General features: G+C 38.9%; 1 protein-coding gene across 6 annotated transcripts in view; it reads right to left on the bottom strand.

Annotated features, from left to right (window-relative positions):
• The window catches only part of znf536 (zinc finger protein 536), a 191,804-nt gene that overhangs the window by 163,093 nt on the left and 8,834 nt on the right, over nucleotides 1-19,877 (bottom strand). The window lies entirely within an intron of this gene.

The raw sequence follows: 19,877 nt of genomic DNA, 5'->3' as shown, positions 1-19,877 counted from the left end.
CAGTGTTTCACTTTGGTGGTTTGTTTTTCAACAGCTAACCACAGAGGCCCTATTATTTTATTGGCTGTTGATCACCTAAACGAAAAACAAGTACAGTATGTACTCCGCTTTCCAATAATTATATTACAGTTTTCAAGTCAAAAACATGATAGTGTGTGTGTGTGTGTGTGTTTCTGTTGGTGGTAATGATGACTCCAGGGGGATTTAATTGGAGAGTCCAGATTGTCGGACCGGTGACCCCACACAAGTCACGGCCACCATTAGCGTTCGGCTCGCATGTTAACAAACACAATCCCTTCGCCTTTTACCGTGGCGAAAATTCAATTTGAGCTCTTTGTCTGCCTGCTGCCTTTGCCCTAACGATGGTCCCCTTCTCTCTCTTCCTCTCTCTCTCCCGCTTTTTCCCCTTAACCAACAGAACACAGAGGAGTCGTTAGGACCCTCTCTTCATTACTTCAAAAAACCAATCATTAGACACCAGAGTATATACGTAATTAGAAAATCACTTCCTTTGCAATCCTGGCTAAGTAGTTTACATACTGTAATTACAGGGACAAAATCAATTTTTAATCATTCTACTGATTGGGCTCATCAGCTCAGTAGGAACATTGTATCCTGCTTGTTGTGCGAAAGCAACATCTGGGCTAAAACAATTACCCTTTTGTGTTCCAAAACTATTCAGCGCAGGGCATTCTCCAGCACCCGACGGCTGCCACTAAGCCCCTGCGTAGCCATCTCTTTCTTCCTCTTTCTCTCTCCCTCCTTTCCTCTTTCTTCCTCTCTTTCTGCCCTTGACTGTTGCGCGGCGGATCGCATTTAAAGCCTTATAAATCAATACGCTATAATAAGATGCTCTTGAGAAAACGCAGCATATTGCTTTTTTAACACCTATTGTTTCCCCCCACCCTTTTTTTAGACTTCGTCGTGTTGCTTGTTGTTGTTTGCGACTCAATCAGGAAAAAGGGAACAGATTTTGTTTTGCCTGAAGAAATATCACCTTATTAATAATACGTGTTCCACTCAGCTAACAATTAGAGTAGTATTTAATGCACAAGTACAATATTCACAGAGCAAAACTGTGACTGCATTTTAATTATCGTTGTTTTAGAGAACCATGCAAACAGAGCGCACTCCAAACGGCGGGAGTAACAGTGTTGTGGCCGTCGGCTCCGGAGAAAACTAAGAAAGAAGGAAAGAAAGAAAGATGTTTCCTAACGCGACGTATTGAACTTTGAAGTCAAAGCGTTCCTAATATGTTCCTACCCTTCGCTGCATAATAAAACGCTTTGTATTCGTGTCTATGCGATGGCGGATCGATGGGCATTAGTCCCGACTCCCTTTCTCTCACTTTGAAAACAGAGGAAATCAGATTTAGAGAAAAAAAGGGAGATGAAAAATCAGTTAAAGCATTGATCGTGCCTGCTGTATGCAAATCACATTTGCCTCTATTTTTTGACTGATCAATAGGGTTAATTAACAGATTCGTTTTAACTGCACTTTGCGACACTGTCGACCTCAGAAATCATCCCACCGTCTCGCTGCCATCACAGCAACGAATGACGGAGTGTGTGCGAGGAACCATAAATCTCAAAATCCAATCCATCTATGAGCACAGGCATAACTGTAAAATATGAGTGTGTAGACAGCTCTCAGGTAGATCTTTGAACGTCAATGAGGAGGGACAGCAAAGACTGTCTTGAGCAGAGGATCAAGGCCCGTCAGAGGTGAACTTTGAAAGTATATATCAGCATTATACATTTTATGTGAGTACAAGTAGTCTGTAATTCGACAGTCACGGCTGCATGTGTGTGGTGGCACTAGAGGTGGCATTTTTGCGATGGCTCTGGTGATGTTCTACTATTTTGGATTAATAATGGATGCTTTTTGAAATGATTATTATTCCCAAAATGCTCTTTTGTGATTTGCTTTGAAGGGGTAGGCACTGGGAAGATTGCACTTGCGAAAGGGGGCCGCTCATTTGGAGAGCTTTTTCCAATTATACAATTAGTCAGGAATGTAGGGCAGCAGCCTCTGTGTACCGATCACTCCGACCCTGGAAAGAGAGAGAGAGGTTTTCGTTTTGTTTGTCGAGTATCCAGTAAAAAAAAAAAAAAAAAAAAGAAAGTAAATAAATAATTATTAATTAATAAAAAAAAAATAATAATAACACTGAACAACTAGCCCAAAACAATACAGTACAAATGTACTGTAAAAAAATTATGAAAAAAAAACAAACAAAAAAAACACCTCTGACCTTGCTACTGTCGATTGTGTTCAAACACCAGAATAGACAAAGTAACATTGTGAGACATTTCTGTTTAAGTATATCTCTTTGTTTCTGAAGGACTTTTTGCTGTTACATAGGCTGGGTTGATTGGCCAGTGTTGGCACCCAGGACCAAAAAAATCCTAATTATGTGACTGATTATATATTTTTTTCTTTTAGATGGTGAAGAGATTTTAATTTTATCATTTGCCCTTTCCATTGTCCTCTTGCCAAAGCTGGTATAATGCCTGCTAGTTTAATATGAGTGGAAGAGAAAGAGGGGAAAAAAAAAAAAAAACACAACACAACAGCTACCATCTGCTTGCCTGTGGATTTTCTGTAATCGCTCTTTACTGATTACACTGCTGACTACATGAACCTCTTAAATAATTATCCTGCAATAAAAAATGCTAAATAATTATTATCATTAACTCCTAGCAAGACGGCTGCCACTCCAACTAATGCTGCCTAAACTGTCAGAGACAGAGCGCCTATGTGCCGTGTCAATCATCGGTTGGTGAAAAAATGGACGATTTTCAGGATGCTTCACGAGGGAGATGTAGGTTTGATGGATAATGTCTGCCTATATTACACATTAAACTCAAGAGCGAGGGGGGTTTGTAGGCGTGAGCTATACGACGCGCGAAGCATCTTTGGGGGCTCCACAGAAGTCCGTGTTTTGTTTCTCGCTTTGTTTAGCTTGTTTGATTTTGTCCTCTGGATATTGAGAAGATGACAGTGCCTGACACCGATATGCGGTTGTACGGTACGTGTTCTTCTTTGAAGCCGAGGCCGTGTTGTAGGAGTTTATTGAGTTATGAATGTACGTATTTACAGAATTGCTTTGGACGGCACGTTTATGATGGATCCCATATGGCTGCAGCGAGTCATATAGAGTTCAGACTCTAGGAAAAGCCAATAGTTTGACAGTAGTCTTAGCAATGGGATTTTCTGTATCAGATACTTCAGCGATTATATATATATATATATATATATGATGTTTAAACCTTTTTTTTTTTTGCCAAACCAGTTAAACAGAAAAAAAAAATGGTGTAGGGTTTACTTTTCCTTTGAAACAATTTTCACTCAGAAACTGCTAGTAGATTCAAAAAATAATTATGAAAGGAAAGACAAGTAACACATTGATTTGAACATTAAACCAAGTGCCTTGAAGTAGGAAGACTTGAAATAGTATTTTCTTATGAAACAGACTCTAATAATGTTCACATCTTTGAAAAATCTTTCTTTTTATAGCGTTGGTAGCACATCCTAAAATTTTGCATTTTTGTTTCTCTGACCAATCCATTACTTTACATTCCAATACATTCTTGAAATCTGAACTTTTCTTTGCAGGTGACTCTGTGAATAAGTTGACCAATGAAATCAGTTGTGGGCAGGGTTTGCAGTTTAGTGACTTGCCAAAAAAAAAAAAAAAAAAAAGCGCAAATCAAACGCACCTTGAAAAAATAGCATTAAATCAAATAAAGGTTGAAAAAGTTATTTAGACTTGTCGATTTTTGGTCAACATCTTTTTCTGCTGCCTGCCATTACACATGCCATTACTGACATTCTCACCATATTTTAATAAAAAAGTTTCACATTTTCAAGCTTCTAGAAAAGGTTCTCATTGATTAGCACTTTAGCACCAAGCAATCAATTCCCACAAACCAGTCCGACCTTGCACACAGGACAATGGCCTATTATAAATTAAGAGAAAGCTTCATTCACTGCAGGAAAGTGAAAATTGAGAAAAGAATGAAGGAAAGATGCAAGTATGAGGATAAGAGGAGTCTGGGACAAGAAAAAAACAAAAAACAAAACAAAACAAACAAAGAATATCTAAGAAGCAGAGCAGCGAGACAGATGTAAAACTGAGAAGTGTAGGAGCGCTACATCCCACCCTGTGAGCTTGTTGTGGAGCCATCATCTCTTTTCATCTCTTCTCTTTTTTCGGAGGACAGAAGATGTTCGAGTAAAACGGCAGGCAGACCCAATCAGTCGAGCCCTGATACAGACAGATAATTCACCCCTCCTGTCACATGATCCCTCATCAGTCTGGGAGATGGGGATATATCGCCAGCAGCTCCCGGAATAATGGCTGCACCTGTTTACCGTGTCACCTCTGTTTGCTAATTGTCTCCTTGAGCTACATTGGGGAAGTGAATATGTCTCCTGCTTCTGACAGGCGGGCGTTTATTTGGAAAATATCATTACTTCCAGCATGATTGTTCTTTTTTCCTGCTTTTTTTCTTCTTCTTTTTGTCACTTTATGCTTTTTCTCTCTCTTTCTTTTTTGTCTTTACTGTCTTTTGCAGCAGGAGGGGGAGGAAGTGGTAAAAGTTAAATGACTATGCTTGGATACAGATTTCACGTCCTGATTAGGTGAGGTGACAGCGCGCGGCTGAAAAGTTCACATCCACTTGTTTCGCTGAGGAGGGGAGCGTGACAGACATCTTTAATATCCTCCTCTTTTGGCGCCATCAATCCTCGTGCCAAGCAGTCGTACCTGCAGCCGGGTGTACGAGGGAGGCGGCACAGGAAGAACACAGACAGGTTCACGCGAGGGGGTAGACAAGCGCCTGTAAACAAACTCAGCCCAAGCAAGAGATTCAGCAACCATGCGTTTGATTTACCTGTAATTACAACTTCAGAAAGTCGTGCTATATTCACGCAGTTAAAATATGGCATGTGCAAAAAAAAGAAAGAAAAAAATCTCACTGATAATCAGTTGCTTTTTCTAATAGAACGCTACTCTTCAGTACTGCCGCTTCCACCAACTTTAAAGCAGGGTGAGCGTTTGGGTTTCATTCAACCTGGATGCTCTAGATCAGTTGTATGTAACTGAAGCCTATAATGTTGCTCCACACTGGTTCAGGTGCAATAAAGACACGTGCTGAGACAGACCATGAGATCTGTATGTGGTGCAGGAGAGGAGGGCACTTTGATGATGGGGTAAAATATGATTCCTGTCCAAGGTGCCACTTTCCTGAGAACAAAACCTCCTTTCTTCCCTCATCCGCATCATCAGCATCTGTGTCTCTGTCATCAGTGTCATTGATGCTTTTTTTGGTTTTACTCAAAGCAAAGCAAACAGACAGAATTTCTTGTGTTTGATCAAGAATTCAGATTGATATATGGACAGATATTTATGTTATATTTTTATTTTTTTAAATAGAATTTTAAGGACCACTAAAAACTACCTAAATAATTTGAAAATTAATTTCACAAATTAATAATAATAATAAAAAAAACCACACTTTTCATACTCAAAGGGTGTTAGTTCACCCAAAAATGAAAATTACCCCATAATTTAGTCACCCTCAAGCCATCCTAGGTGTATATGACTTTCTTCTTTCAGCCAAACACAATCAGAGTTATATTAAAAATATCCTGGCTTTATAATGGGAGTGATTGGAGTTTTTGAAGTCCAAAAAAGTGCATCCATCGATCATAAAACATTTTAAATAAGGATATTTGTCTTACACAAACGCATCGATTCGCCTCAGAAAGCCTTTATTAACCCCCCCCGGAGCCGCTTGGAATATGTTTTATGAACGATGGATGCACTTTTTTGGATTTCAAAAACTCATCCTCCAGTCACTCTTATTATAAAGCTTGGATGAGCCAGGATATTTTTAATATATATCTGATTGTGTTTGGCTGAAAGAAGAAAGTCATATACACCTAGGATGGCTTGAGGGTGAGTAAATTATGGGGTAATTTTCATTTTTGGGTGAACTAACCCTTTAATGGCAGCTTGATTCTGATCTTTAATCTTATTGTGATTCTGATCTTTAAGTCTTCCACAAAAAATAAATTTTCTGACACTAATCAGCCGAAAACAAGAAAACCTTCTTAATCTGACAATTAAAAAATGCCAATACATAACATGAGATGTATCTGTTGACCACTATAAAGTCACAAATTCATGACCATTTCTACTTTCACTTTAAAACTGAACAGGCTGTGACAACTTCAAGAAATTCCTCTTTCTCATGAAATGAGCAATAGTGCCTTTCTCCACTAAGGCACAAGCTGCAAATTCAAAATCGCTTTTAACTGCCCCATCCTTCAATACCAGCCTCTCTGCAAATCTTACATCACACTGTAACAGATACCTCAAACAATCCACACTAAAATGTGCCACCCAAACTGAAATGCTGGGATGCTTCCCAAGGACTTTATTTTAAACGATCAAGAAACTTTTGACTCCTTCTTATATGACCCCATAAGATTAAGCATATATTCCACAAAAGCACAAGCATGCTAAACACACTTGCGTGCAAAGACTCCATTTATTTGGACTTTGTTTTTTTGTAATCATAACAGACATGTAGGCTAATACAGAATGGGGGAAAAAAAGAGGACGGTAAAATCTGACACAAATTTACAAAGTCTTGAGGGTTGCCCAATCCTGCTTTGAAAGACTCCTGCTCAGCGCTAAATAAATAATCTGGACGGCATAAACTCTGTGAACTACATAACCTGACCTCCCTTTAAAGTAGCACAGAACCCTGAGAATACAGGCCTCCCAGAGAGAGAAAGAGAGGGGGATTGAGAGAGAGGGCAGCAGTGAGAGGGCAGGGGCACAGATGTGGGGCTCAAAGCGGGCCACCCCCAGAGCCTGCAAGGGGAATTCTAATCACCCTGTAGTATTTCAATAGAGTGCCAAGATGAACACACTCACTCACATGTGTACACATACACAAACAGATACACAGTCACACACACACATACTCAAAGGCATGCTTGCCTTAAGTCACATTCTAAATTGGATCCCAGGAGCTTTTTCTCTACCTTGTTCACCAAAGGCATTGTGTATGTTTTCTGAGTACTCAGCATATGCTGGGTAACCTGAGCGCTCTTTAGCACACACATACGCGCACGCACAAACATTGTTTCCAGAAGTAGTAGTTGTCTTTTTTCTTCTCCTAAAGGTATTTCCCTTTAGGAGCTTAATTAAATTCAAAACACCACACATATATTTACTATGTCTAAACTTAAAAAATAAATATATAAATAAATAAATAAACGCCCACCTGAGATAAAATCCATAAAGACTGTGTTCACATGTTTATTATATTGCTGTTGGGTTTTTTTTTTTTTGTTTTCTATAAAATTCTCTCTTTTAAGAGGATTCTCCAAAATACGTTCCTCCATAATATTGAGCACAGATGATTGATGACTGACAAAGATATCCTACAGTTTTGTTTTATTAAAACTTATTGTGGGATGCCAAAAATTCCTCTAACTGCTCCGCTCGGAGCTTAAATATAATCTAACACTGATTTTCACCTGCCATCTTGAGATTTTTACATTCAAAACTCAAAATAAACTGGTTGAAAGTCTATGAATGAAGCATTTTCTTAATTTTTTAGAATATAATTATTTTTATTTTGCCTTTCATTTCATAGGATAGTGTACAAGTGACAGGAAATGAAAGGGAGAAAAGTGGGATTGGGAGCCAAAGTCGAACTTGGATCGCCTGCACAACATGTCAGAGCACGTGTGCTCTCTGCCGAAATCTCCAATAACTCTTGAGAATTAAAAGGAATGATGCTCTCGGTTACCTATTCACAATATTTGCCTTTTAAAAGACCGTTTCTACAGTCCTAGAACTCAACAGACAGATCATGGAACAACGCTGTCTGTCAGAGCGGCAAAATGGTAAAAGTAATAGCAAAACCAATGAAGTGTTGACTTTACAAAGGAGGATACAAGGAAAAAAACAGACCCCCCCCACCCCCTCTTCATCACCATCTCTCTCCCTCTCTCTTCAGCTGGCAGCCGAAGTTAACATTTTCAGAGAGAATATTCCTCCCTCCAATAGTGGAGTGTAATTCATTTTCCATCTCTGTTCATTAATCATTGTTAAAATTAGTGATCCATTTCTTCCACTCTGCCATCTGCACTCAGCTTCCTTACAAACATGACACCTTCCCGCATAATAAAAGCTGACAGGCAAGAGGATGCCTTTCCAAATAGCTTTCTGCATATGTGCACCTCTACAACTGATGCTGTTGTCAAGACAAAAGTAGGTTATTTAAGCTCCCCATTTTAACAACGCACACACACAAATGCAAACATACACACGTCTGGCACACACATACAATCACGCTCCTGCCAGACACGCACGTGCGGCATATAGACCAGATGTAGATTTCTGACAACAGAGCACATATTTACATTAATAGCGAACAGATAACACTCACAAATTCCAACAAACTAAGTTTCTTAGTTTGTTTCTTTTGCTCTCTCTGTCTTTCTCCCTTTTACGCATGTGCGCGTACATGCTCACAAACATAATCTTATCTGGAATGTGCTCAAATCTGCAAAAAAAAAAGAAAGCACACCAAAAGCTGAGCCAATGTCCTTATGACAAGTAAAGTTATGAAATATCAGTCTTTAACACAGCCATCAGCGCCAAGACAACAAAGAACCTGTTGTGAGTTAATGTGCTGTTTACGTCCTCTGGAGTTTTATTTCACCTTTCATTAACACATGCTTGTTGTTTGTCCACCAGGCCTTGAGAAAAAAAGGCCTTGGCCCTCACCAGCAGCATGTGTATGTGTGTGCGTGTAATAGGATTCTCATTTACTGCATTCTCAAGTCTCACACATGGGAGACAGAGCTTTGACCTTCTCTATGAAAAATAATAATGATAATGATGATGATAATAATAAATACATTACATTATACAAAACACATAATAAATACAACATATATTTAATAATCACACCTACTCTTAACTGGTATTTGTCCTGGATATTACTAGCAAAGTCTCCTATTCTCCAAGTAGGTGAAGACAGTGAAGAGCTTGCTTGGTAAATGAAATGCCACATATGTATAGAAGCCAGTTTCTGAGTTAAAAAATAAAACGGCAATCGTGAAAAGTTCAAAATAAGAAATATAGTCAAGTTGTGAGATATTAAATGTCATGTTGTGAGATTAAAAAAAACACCATTATGAGAAACAATTGGAAAATATGTACAATTGCGAAATATAGTCAGTTTTGAGAATTATAGTAATAATTGTGATATAAAGCCACGATTATGACAAATAAAGTCGCAGTTGTGAGATATAGTCACACTTGATATATTAAATCACATTATGAGAAAAAGTCAGTTATGAGAAATAGTTACAATTGCTAGATATAAAGTCACAATTACAAGAAATAGTTACAATTGTGAGATATAAAGTAACAAACAGTTATGTGAGAAGCAAAGAAGTAAATTATTAGAAATAAACAATTGTGAGATTTAGTCACAATTATGATAAATAGTATTAATTGCAAGATATAGTATTAATTGCAAGATAAGGGACTGTTTACAGAACACAGTTTTCAACTAAAAACGTAACACTTTTTATGCATTTTAGACGTTTTTTTTTTTTTTTTTTTACATGATTTTGGGGGCATTTTGGGGACCTGAAAACGCAAAAATTTGAAAACGGGTTTCAGAGCGCAAGTTATCATCTCTATGTAAACTACAAAAATGTAAATTTGTGAAAACTGCGATGTCATGCGTGTGCATATTACATGTTCAGCCTATAGGTACGTAGTGTTTCATCGCCAACTACTGGCCTGGCCTGCATAGTACATTTTTAGTCATTGACACGGATCCGCATGAATGGATCGTTTTGACAATGGTGTCGTCTGTATGTGAAAAATGCAAAGGAAAAACTTTTCCGTTTTTAGTACATTATTGTCATGTGAACGTCCTCTTAAAATTACGAGAAATAAAGAAAAAATTGATATAAAGTGAAAATTACCCAAAATAGTTACAATCGCGAAGTATAATCACAATTATGGTAAATAAAGTCTCAATTGTGAGATATAATGTCACAAATACAATAGTTACAATTGTGAAATATACGTAGTCACAATTATGAGAAATTAAGCAACAATTGTGAGATATAAAATCACACAACTATGGTGTCTCAGTTGTGAGATATGAAGGCACATTTAATTTTATATTTTTTACCATGGGGTGGAAACAGATGCCCATATGTCTGTGTTTCTGTGACGTCTGTGTGGGGATCCGTATGTGTTGGAGGAATTTGGGTATCAAATGTGTAAATATATGAGTAGACCGTGTTATTGACAAGTGACTAAGTTTGTGCGTGTGTGTGCGTTGGTGAGAGTTTAGTGTCTCTGCTGGCGAGGAGAGGAGGGTCGTGCTGATATAATGAGCAGCTTGGAGCAGATGATGCTCCGACTCCATCCCTCCAGATCCAGACCAGAAGCCTGTGTTTGCTTTCAGCAGGCCGGGGCTCCAGTCTCTCCGCTCCCCCTTCCATCCCAGTCGAGTCCAAGGCTTCACGCTAGGCCTCCCAGGAGCCCTTGGCCCAAACCATTAATCTATATAATGCCCTCAAAGAGCGAGCTTTTTCACACCACAGAGAGCCAAGCCGAAACAAGGGCAATGGCTACACCGTTGAGTCAGCTGTTCGCCCTGCTGTCAACATACACACACACGCATATAGACACAACACGACAGCCACAAATAAACCATTCATCTTATAAACATATCTGAAGGACCGTAAACAAGAAGTAAAAACCCGAACCTCAGATCGCGTACGATGCCCGTGAAAAAGACGGAGTCGGAGCCAGTCAGCAGACAGGGCGGCGGCTAAATCGTGTTGACATTCACCCTCAACATGACCAAGAGAAAGCCAGAGCTTCAGCAATTTCCCCTATCTGCTAATTCGGTTTTCCTTGACCCTGACACACACACCAAAACACACATCTCAACACTTCCATTCACAGCGCACACACAGACATGTTTAATTTCAGGTTCTCACCACATCAGAATTACAGAAAAACTGATGGTGGACAGAGGCCAGGCCCTGCCGGACTGATTAGCATCATTTAAGAAAGAGCGCAGCACTGAGAAGACCGCCCAGCCTACGAGATGGGTGGCCTCTCCCAGCACCAGAAGTCAATACCTAGTAAACTCATTTGAATTGAACAGAGTGAAAAACCACTCCAGCGCCTCGGCCACTGCATACAATTCCCCTCTCCCTCCTCGCACACATGTATTTATGCATTCGTCTTTCCCTCGTTCCCTTTGTCTCCCACTAAGTGCTTTCAACGTTGGTCACCATAGACTGCCGGTAGAGGTATGCATATACATTAAGAGTGGAACAATGTTCTTTTTCAGAGGTATGAAAATAATAGAAGGGAGAGGCATCCCCCCTCCCTCTAAATTAGATAAGCCATGCAAATGGCTTAAAATTTTGTAAAGCTTTTGAGAAAATCCTACTTATGGTTGCGATTCTGTGCCAAAAAGTTCATCTGGCCTGTAAATTTAAGCATGGATTACAAATATTCAAATCATGAGCTTACTGTTCAAATAAACATTTCCAACAGGGAGAAAAGTTGCAAGGCATACACTTTCAACATAATTCCCTGTCTGGCATCGCCTGCCCCTCACTCCTAATAAAACAAAACCTCTCCAAAAATTCAGGAAAGAGCGGGAGGGGGGAAAAAACAAAACAAAGGAGTTAAAAGTTCGCCTTTTCATTTTTCGTCAGACTGAATAAACACCACTGATGAAATCTGTAATGAATGTAATTGTAACCACCTATACAATTGCAATCTGCTGGGTAGAGAGTGGGACAAAAATGGAGGGAGAGAAATCACAGGCGCAGCACAGGCTTGGAAAGTGGAACAGATAGTAGAGTTTATATTTGAAAGAAAAAAAAAAAAGTACGAGCTAGAGCGAGAGAATCAAATGGCTTAGGCTGGTCAGCTGCTTGCCACATGGTAGAACTAACAAGAACTGAAGTCACAATAATTCCAGCCTGGCTTGGATATCCTTCCTCCCTTCTCTTACATTCTCTCTCCTTCATCCACTCTTCCCAAAACAGTGGGACTGACACGGACCCGGACGCTTCTTGCAACTTTAACCTTGACGCTGGATGTCACATCTCTTGTTTCTCTTCTTCCGCCAAGAGAAGAAAAGAGAAAAGCGAAGGTCTTTTTGTGATGACAGCCGGTGCTACCCCAGGATTAGAATAGCCCCTATCATTCCAAAGCAAAGAGTGCCATATTAAAGTCTTCCACATTTGCAAAATTGCAAACAGATGCAACTCAAGTACCTGCAAATAATCTGCCAAGACCAATTTCAAAAGGGAGATTTCCAAATATGTGGAAGTCATTAGGACGCGCATTATTTTTGCGATGAGCAGGAGGCTGGAGCTGGTCTAGAGGCAGATGGGTGCTGCTTTTATTTAGCCAGAAAAAAGGCCTACGTGTTGTTCCACCATAAATGAAGATATATAACGCCAACAAAACAATTATACCCCAAATATTGATGATTCAAAGACAACAAAAGAATGTACGATTTCCTTTTATCGTTGCCGACCGCAATCTTTCATCTTCCTCTTTCCTTCTTCATGTTTCGCTATTCACTTCTGATAACACGAGACTCAAAGAGATCTAACGTTGATGTAAAAAGAAAAATATTAAAGGTAAATGCTTCAGATAGGCCGATCTGATTTCCAACTGCTGTTGTTTTCTTTTTTACCTGCTCTTTAAGAAACCATATCTGAAGTTATCAGTTCCTCTTGTTGACTCTCTCTCTCTCTCTGTCTCTCGTTTTATGTATTAGTTTTGCCTGTGTTCTCCAAATAGCGTTTTACCTCTACGATATTCTCTAATTAAAAATGATTTTACCACCATGCACTGCGACAGACTCCATTAGGATGTGTGTTGAACAGCCTCTCTGCTCCATGCTGCATGGGATATCACACTCATATGCATGTTATTCTCTGTTTTTCTGTTTCTTGAAGTGTTCTCATAGCTAATTAACAAATATTTAGATAAAGTTTGATTAATTGATCAATTTAAATGCAGAAAATGCATTTTAGCCTCTTGAAAATGGTCAAAATCAGCCCACAAACAATACGTATTAAGTAAAATTCATTATAATTGTAACAGTAGGGAGAATTTTAGGTTTTCCATCCACAACTGGTGAGTGCGTGTGCACCTGTGTGTATGTGCTTTGGGTCCGAACTGACATTCAGTCTGAAGACTGAATGTTGAAGGCATAGTTGACCAAAAATTTAAAATTCTGTCATCGATTACTCACCCTCGTGTCGTTCCAAATGACTTACTTTCTTTAAGAGATCATAAGAGATATTTTGAAGAATAGAGTCCAAAAAACATTGGACCCTACTGACTTTTTTTTATTTTTATACAGGATGTCTCTTATGCTCACAAAGGCTGCATTTATTTGATCCAAAATACAGTGAAAACAGTAATATTATGAAATATTTTAAATAACATTTTCTATTTTAAAATGTAATATATTCCCGTGATGGCAAAACTGAATTTTCAGCAGCCATTACTTAGTCTTCAGTGTCACATGATCCTTCATAAATCATTGTAATATGCTGGTTTGCTGCTAAATACTTATTATAAATGTTGAAAACAGTTGTGCTGCTTAATATTTTTTTGGAAACCGTGACATTCCCGGTGACATAGAAAGTTCAAGAGAACAGCATTTATTTCAAATAGAAATCTTTTGTAACATTATAAATTAGTTTACTGTCACTTTTGATCAATTCTGTATATCCTTTCTGAATATAAATATTTCTTTCTTTCAAATAATAATATAAAAAAAACTTACTAAGTAAAACTTTTGAACTGCAGTATATATACCAAGACATTCTTCAAAATATTTTCTTTTGTGTTCCACAAAAGAAAGTCATACAGATTTGGAAAGACATGAGGGTGAGTAAATGATGAAAGAATTTTCATTTTGGGAAGAACTGTCCCTTTAACTGGTGACAAATTGAAGAATGCAAAATTTAGTTTTTATCTCGCTCTTTCTCTCTGTGCCGTCCATATTCGTTTTCTGTCTCAATGTGGCTGGCAAAAAAGAAAATTCTATAATTGAGTGGTACAGAACATGTGCCCTCCCCGCTCCAAGATGACAGATGGATTATAAAAACTTCAAAGGCGAGCATTTGGAGCACCAAGGGAGAGATGGTAGGTATTTGAACTATCATTCTTTACCCAGGAGACAATGGCTGCCTGACACGGCGTATACATCAAGAAATAGTGCAACCACATAGACATAATCTCCCTCTCTCTTGCTCTCTCCCCCTCTCTTTCTCTCTGAGATACATTAAACATCCTGTTATGAGTAACTTTCAGTCAGGCACAAAACGGCTAAGGAGGGTTTGTAAGATTAAAAACAGTTCACAGCGCACACACTATTCGGAAGACCTTCGTAACTGCTATATAATGTGACATACACAGGCATAAACAGCAAATTAACTTGTCATCCACAGCGAGAAGTCACTGAATGTTGTATTAGTTTTAGAGTCTATTTAATGAAACGCTACACTCATGAAGGCTATAGCTAGAGGAGCATTTGCCCCCCTGAATGAATCCAGCAGCCAGTGAAAGAGAGGTAGTGCTATCCGTTTCTCTCATCCTCTGCCGTGCTTTAGATATGGTTGTGATCTATTAAAAAAACATGGCCATCTGTCCAACTTCCTTCAGCACAGAGGCAGCCTATGGGCAAACTACTTTTAATAATATAGAGACAAGATGTGGGAATGCCACCATGCATACTTAATGAGAAGATCTAGATCCCCTGCTGCAAATCACTATACTGATTCTTATCCAAATCTGCCCCTGTGTGAACTTACTTGCTTTTGTTACTGGTCGAAAACACACACTTGCACTAGAACACAATCTCATTTGTTCTGTGACTGTCAACTCACAGCTTCAAGGACTCGTCTGTAAGATCTAAACAGAATAAGCGAATTCTTAGTTGTTTTCTTAAGATTTTACTTTGCTTCCTTCCAGTTAATTGGCATCTTTATGAGACAATTTGCTTGAAAAAATAAGTAAATAAATAAATAAAATATAAATTTAAAGCAACACTGTACATGGACACAAATGTGGAACTCAATGTGAATCAGACAAAAAAAAAAATGTATCTATAAAAAACATATACAAATGTTTAATAAAGCATACCTGAAATCCAGACATGCCCCACTGAAGCAATCACACTTATTCATCCTTGATTTATAAAGCTGGTCGACGTTAAGCCTTGAGTTTGTGCTAAGAGGGTTGCCCTTTGACCTTTAGGATAACCCCAGTTTGTTTGCATTTCTGTATGAATGCGTGTGGCGTCTGCAGTAGAGCGTGTAGAAACGCTTTTCTCCGACTGGTCACCTTTTCAATGTCCATCAGGATTTCCTCACTAATCCCAATGGATCATCCTATCAGTGCTTAAAGCATGTTTATGTGTAATGGAATCCATCTTTCTCGATTCATACCACTCCCCCTGCTTCTCCCTCTGCTTTCTTCCCAATTTTTTTATCAAATTTTCCTTAGGCCAGCAGTTCTCTCGTTTTGAGAACAGAGTAAGCCACAAAATGTAGATATATGTGTAGATTATACACATTTTTTTATGTAAATATAAATAAAAAAATAAAAAAATATTTGAAAAACAGCAAATATATATTATATTAATAAATATATTATATAAATATATAAATAAGAATAGAAATTAATATTATATAAATACATTACTGTTCAAAAGTTTCAAATTGGTATGATTTTAAGAAGTCTCTTATGATCACCAAGGTTGCATTTATTTAATAAAGAAAACAGTAAATACAGTAATATTGTGAATATTGTGTATTACAATGTAATAGAAATTATTATAATTAAAATAATTTAAAAAATACATTTACATTTTATTTAAACATTACTCCAGTCCTTAGTGTCACATGATCTTTCAGATATCATTTTAATAGGTTGATTTGGTGCTCAAGAAACATTTCGGTCACACTTTAGATTAGAGTCCAGTTCTCACGATTAACTATTAACTACGATTTTTGCCTCAATAAACTCCTAATTACTGTTTATTAATAGTTAGTAAGGTAGTTGTTAAGTTTAGGTATTGGGTAGGATTAAAGGATGTAGAATATGGTAATGCAGAATAAGGCATTAATATATACTTTATAAGTACTAATAAACAGCCGATATCTTAGTAATATGCATGCTAATAAGCAACTAGTTAATAGTGAGAATTGGACCCTAAACTAAAGTGTTACCAACATTTCTTATTATCAATTTTAAAACAGTTGTGCTTCATAATATTTCTGTGGAAACTGTAATACCCTTTTCATGATTCTTTAATAAATAGAAAGTTCAAAAGAACATCATTTATTTGAAATAATAACAACTTACTTGTCCTAACGGCCACTTTTGATCAGTCGAATGCATTCTTGCTAAAAAGTATTATTAATGCCTTTACATATAATATTTTTTAATATATATTTCAACTGACACCATCGAGAAGTAACGCTAGCCAAGAAGGCACAAGTATCAGCTTATATTATCTCAAAATTCCAAATATCTGCCAACATATCAGTCATTCAGTGGCTGCGATAAACTAATCTTTACCCACTGCACTTTCACATATAGATTTTTTTGTTTTTGTTTTGTTGTTAAACCCATGTATCTATTATTCGCAACACTGCCTCTCCAAAAGCAAGAATACAGGTGCAATCTTTTTCCTTTAGCTTCTCAGCTCCTCTCAAACACCTGCTCTATTCCTCCACACAGTCCCACGATGCTCTCTTCTCTCCAGCTATTTCTCTCTCTTCCTAGGCTTGAAGGTGTGGAGTACCTCCCCCTTGCTCATAACCAACTGACTACACTGTTTGATTAAAAGCGCATTTGGACGGTAGAGAAAGAACCCGACCCAGCCTCCATAATTAAGATCACTTCCGAGATTACTCACGACAACAAAAGTGGGGAAAGCAGGGATCCTGCAGCCAAGGCGAGGGGATGAAACATAAGAGCATGGGACAGGGCAGACCCCTCGTGTGCCTTGATCAAACGTCCAGTCGAGGGGAGACGGACCCCCGCGGCTCCCACCTCACAAATGCAACATGAATGAATCCTGCTCCACATAAGTAGGAGATATACTCAGTACAGAGCGGCAGACGGTATTTCACACATGTACACGCATGGCAATTTCACAATAAATCCCAAATTAGAGAAAGAAATAACAAAGTCCTCCCAAATAAAGGCGCTGACACACAGACACATAGCACGGGAGCAAACAAACATTTTCGTATGCAATAACGCAAATACACACACTCCATTTTGGAGTAACAATGCTGCAGGTGCTGTTCAAGTCTAATGAAGACAAATAAACGTGCGAGAGTGCCTAGAAGTCACATAATAACAAATAAAGATCAATACTTCTCAGAGGAGAATTATTAGCCAGCTTTGTGAGTTTTAGCCAAAAGCCTCTGGGTGTGATTTGTTCTGTCTCACTCATAACTTCCCTTTTTCACAGCAGACACAGAAACCCCACATCACATTTCTCTTTCTCTCTTTCTCTCGTGCGCGCTCTGCTACGGCTGTGGTTAGGGCGCTCACTGAGGCGTTGCGAGTTAAGTGGCCTGCCCAGAGGGAGCGTGGAGCTACGCCGTGGCCCACCTGGGCCTTGATCCCGAGACCCCCTGCGGTCAGAGGTCCATCTCCTTAACCGTTCCTCGGCGATACTTCGCATTACCCCGGCCGTCCTCAGCCTCCAAACCCAGCGCGGGAGGCCATTAATATAATCACAGGGATGTAGTGTGCGCCGGAGAGCCCCGAGGCTACGGCAATCAGCGGGGCTGAGTGAGGGCTAAGAGAGACTGAGGGGAGAGAGAGGAAGAAAAATATATAAACCGAGGGGAAAATCTCCCATAGCTTCCCCGTTTGGCTCGCGCCGAAACAGGATCGCGTCGGATCATCATTCCTGGAGACGCGGGATGTGAGGGGGGCTGAGGTTTGCACTTTAAAGGGGACCTCCCAAGACGGAGAGAGATCGGGGGAGGGGGGGATCATGAATCTTCTCTGCCCAACCTTAAGCCTCTCTAGTTAGTTGATCTAACGATGACTGGTCACAGTACCATCATCATGCAAATTTAAACAGAGATGATCTTTTAGCCGCCTGTTGAGGGGGCCACACATACAGGAAAAGTGTTAATGATCAACACCAGACCACAGGCCCCTTCCTCTGCGCAAATCACGTCATCGCTGCCTCAACTTGTTATGAAAGTCGCTCTCGCTCTGAAACAGCCGATATCCATAACGTTCTGATTAGCGTCGTGAAATTAATTAATCCTTAAGCATCTTAGCAAAATCCAACCCACAAATTACATATAAAAAGTCAAAACTATAAATATCGTGTTTATATTTAAAAAAGCACATGGAAATTTAATCGACACATGCTTTCAAATGCAAGCAGCAAACAAAATGAGGTGTCATAAAGTCTAGAAACACAACATGTGCTGCTTCACTTCCAGTAAAGTTTTTAACTTGAAATAAAAGTGCATTTTCCTACAATAACGCAAACAGGTTAAATGGCGAACAGTTCTCTTGACCTCGGAAAGTTAAAAAGGATGTTGGCGGTTGATCTGACACAAAGAAGTCATGCATAAAAACTTCCAGAAATGTAACTGAACTCTAAGCTGTCCTTTCTGAACATGCCTTCCATTTTTTTCCAGCCTCCAGTCGTGTGGGTTTGGAGTGGATTGGATCGTCCACATTACCACAGGCTGATCTATACTGACAGCCTTATTTACAAAAACATGGGGAAGAGTAACAAGGCAAGTTACCCCACACTCTCTCCTTCACTCACTTAACTTAGCTTTCTCCCAATTACAACGATTGGCACAGACGCCATAACAAAAGAGATGAAACGGGCAACTTAAGAGACAGACAACAACACTTCGTGATCAAGACTGAAAAAAAAAGGGAGCAGGCGAGAGAACAAAAACAATAACAGACAAGAAAGGGGGAGAGGGAAAAGAAGCTGAATTGTGAAAATTGGCGGAGATTGTGGGAGATGTGTTATGGGTAAGCGTCAGCAGGAGGGGAGAAACACATCTTAAGACTTAAAAGGTGTGTAAAGTAAGCTGAGCATCGGGGGAATTCTCTCCGAGAGCCCCTTTAAAATTCACCTCTGTATTAAGGCAGATAAATAAAGGCAAATTCCCCAAAGTAAATACTGTTTAACTCTAACCTTCAGCAAGAGTTACTTAAAGTGCGCCTCACAGGACTGACAGCCCTCTACAAACAAAACAACCAGGTGGCTGATTGTATGTGTATATAAGTCTAGGATTTAAACAATGCGATTATATCCATACAAAAGTTAGTCCACCCTCCACCACAAACACTGCAGCAATACACAAATTAATGCTTTTATGATCTTATAATGTTCAAATTCACTAGATACATTTAATAATAATAATAAACCCAATTTGTATTCAATGTGTGATATTCTCCTTTAATTAAAAAAAAAATTGACCCATTAAAATTTGGCCTCCCCTTAGCCTTGGCCCTGAGTGACAGAAGTGAGCAGATATACAACTATGTACATACTTAATATTTATTCTGAAGAAAAAAAAAAACGTAGGCAGGTATGTGTACTCATATGACACTGCGGGTCTGAAGATGTGGCATTGCTGGTGTGGATAGAGGGGTGTGGGGTGGACAGTCACAGAGGGGCATGTGTTCAAAGCTTGGAACGCTCATTAGCATTCGGACCTATTTATTTACTTTAAGATCACCAGAAAAACAG

The sequence above is a fragment of the Ctenopharyngodon idella genome, chromosome 7, assembly GCF_019924925.1.
Source record: "Ctenopharyngodon idella isolate HZGC_01 chromosome 7, HZGC01, whole genome shotgun sequence".
Lineage (NCBI taxonomy): Eukaryota > Metazoa > Chordata > Actinopteri > Cypriniformes > Xenocyprididae > Ctenopharyngodon > Ctenopharyngodon idella.
This window is presented reverse-complemented; position numbering and strand designations above follow the sequence as displayed.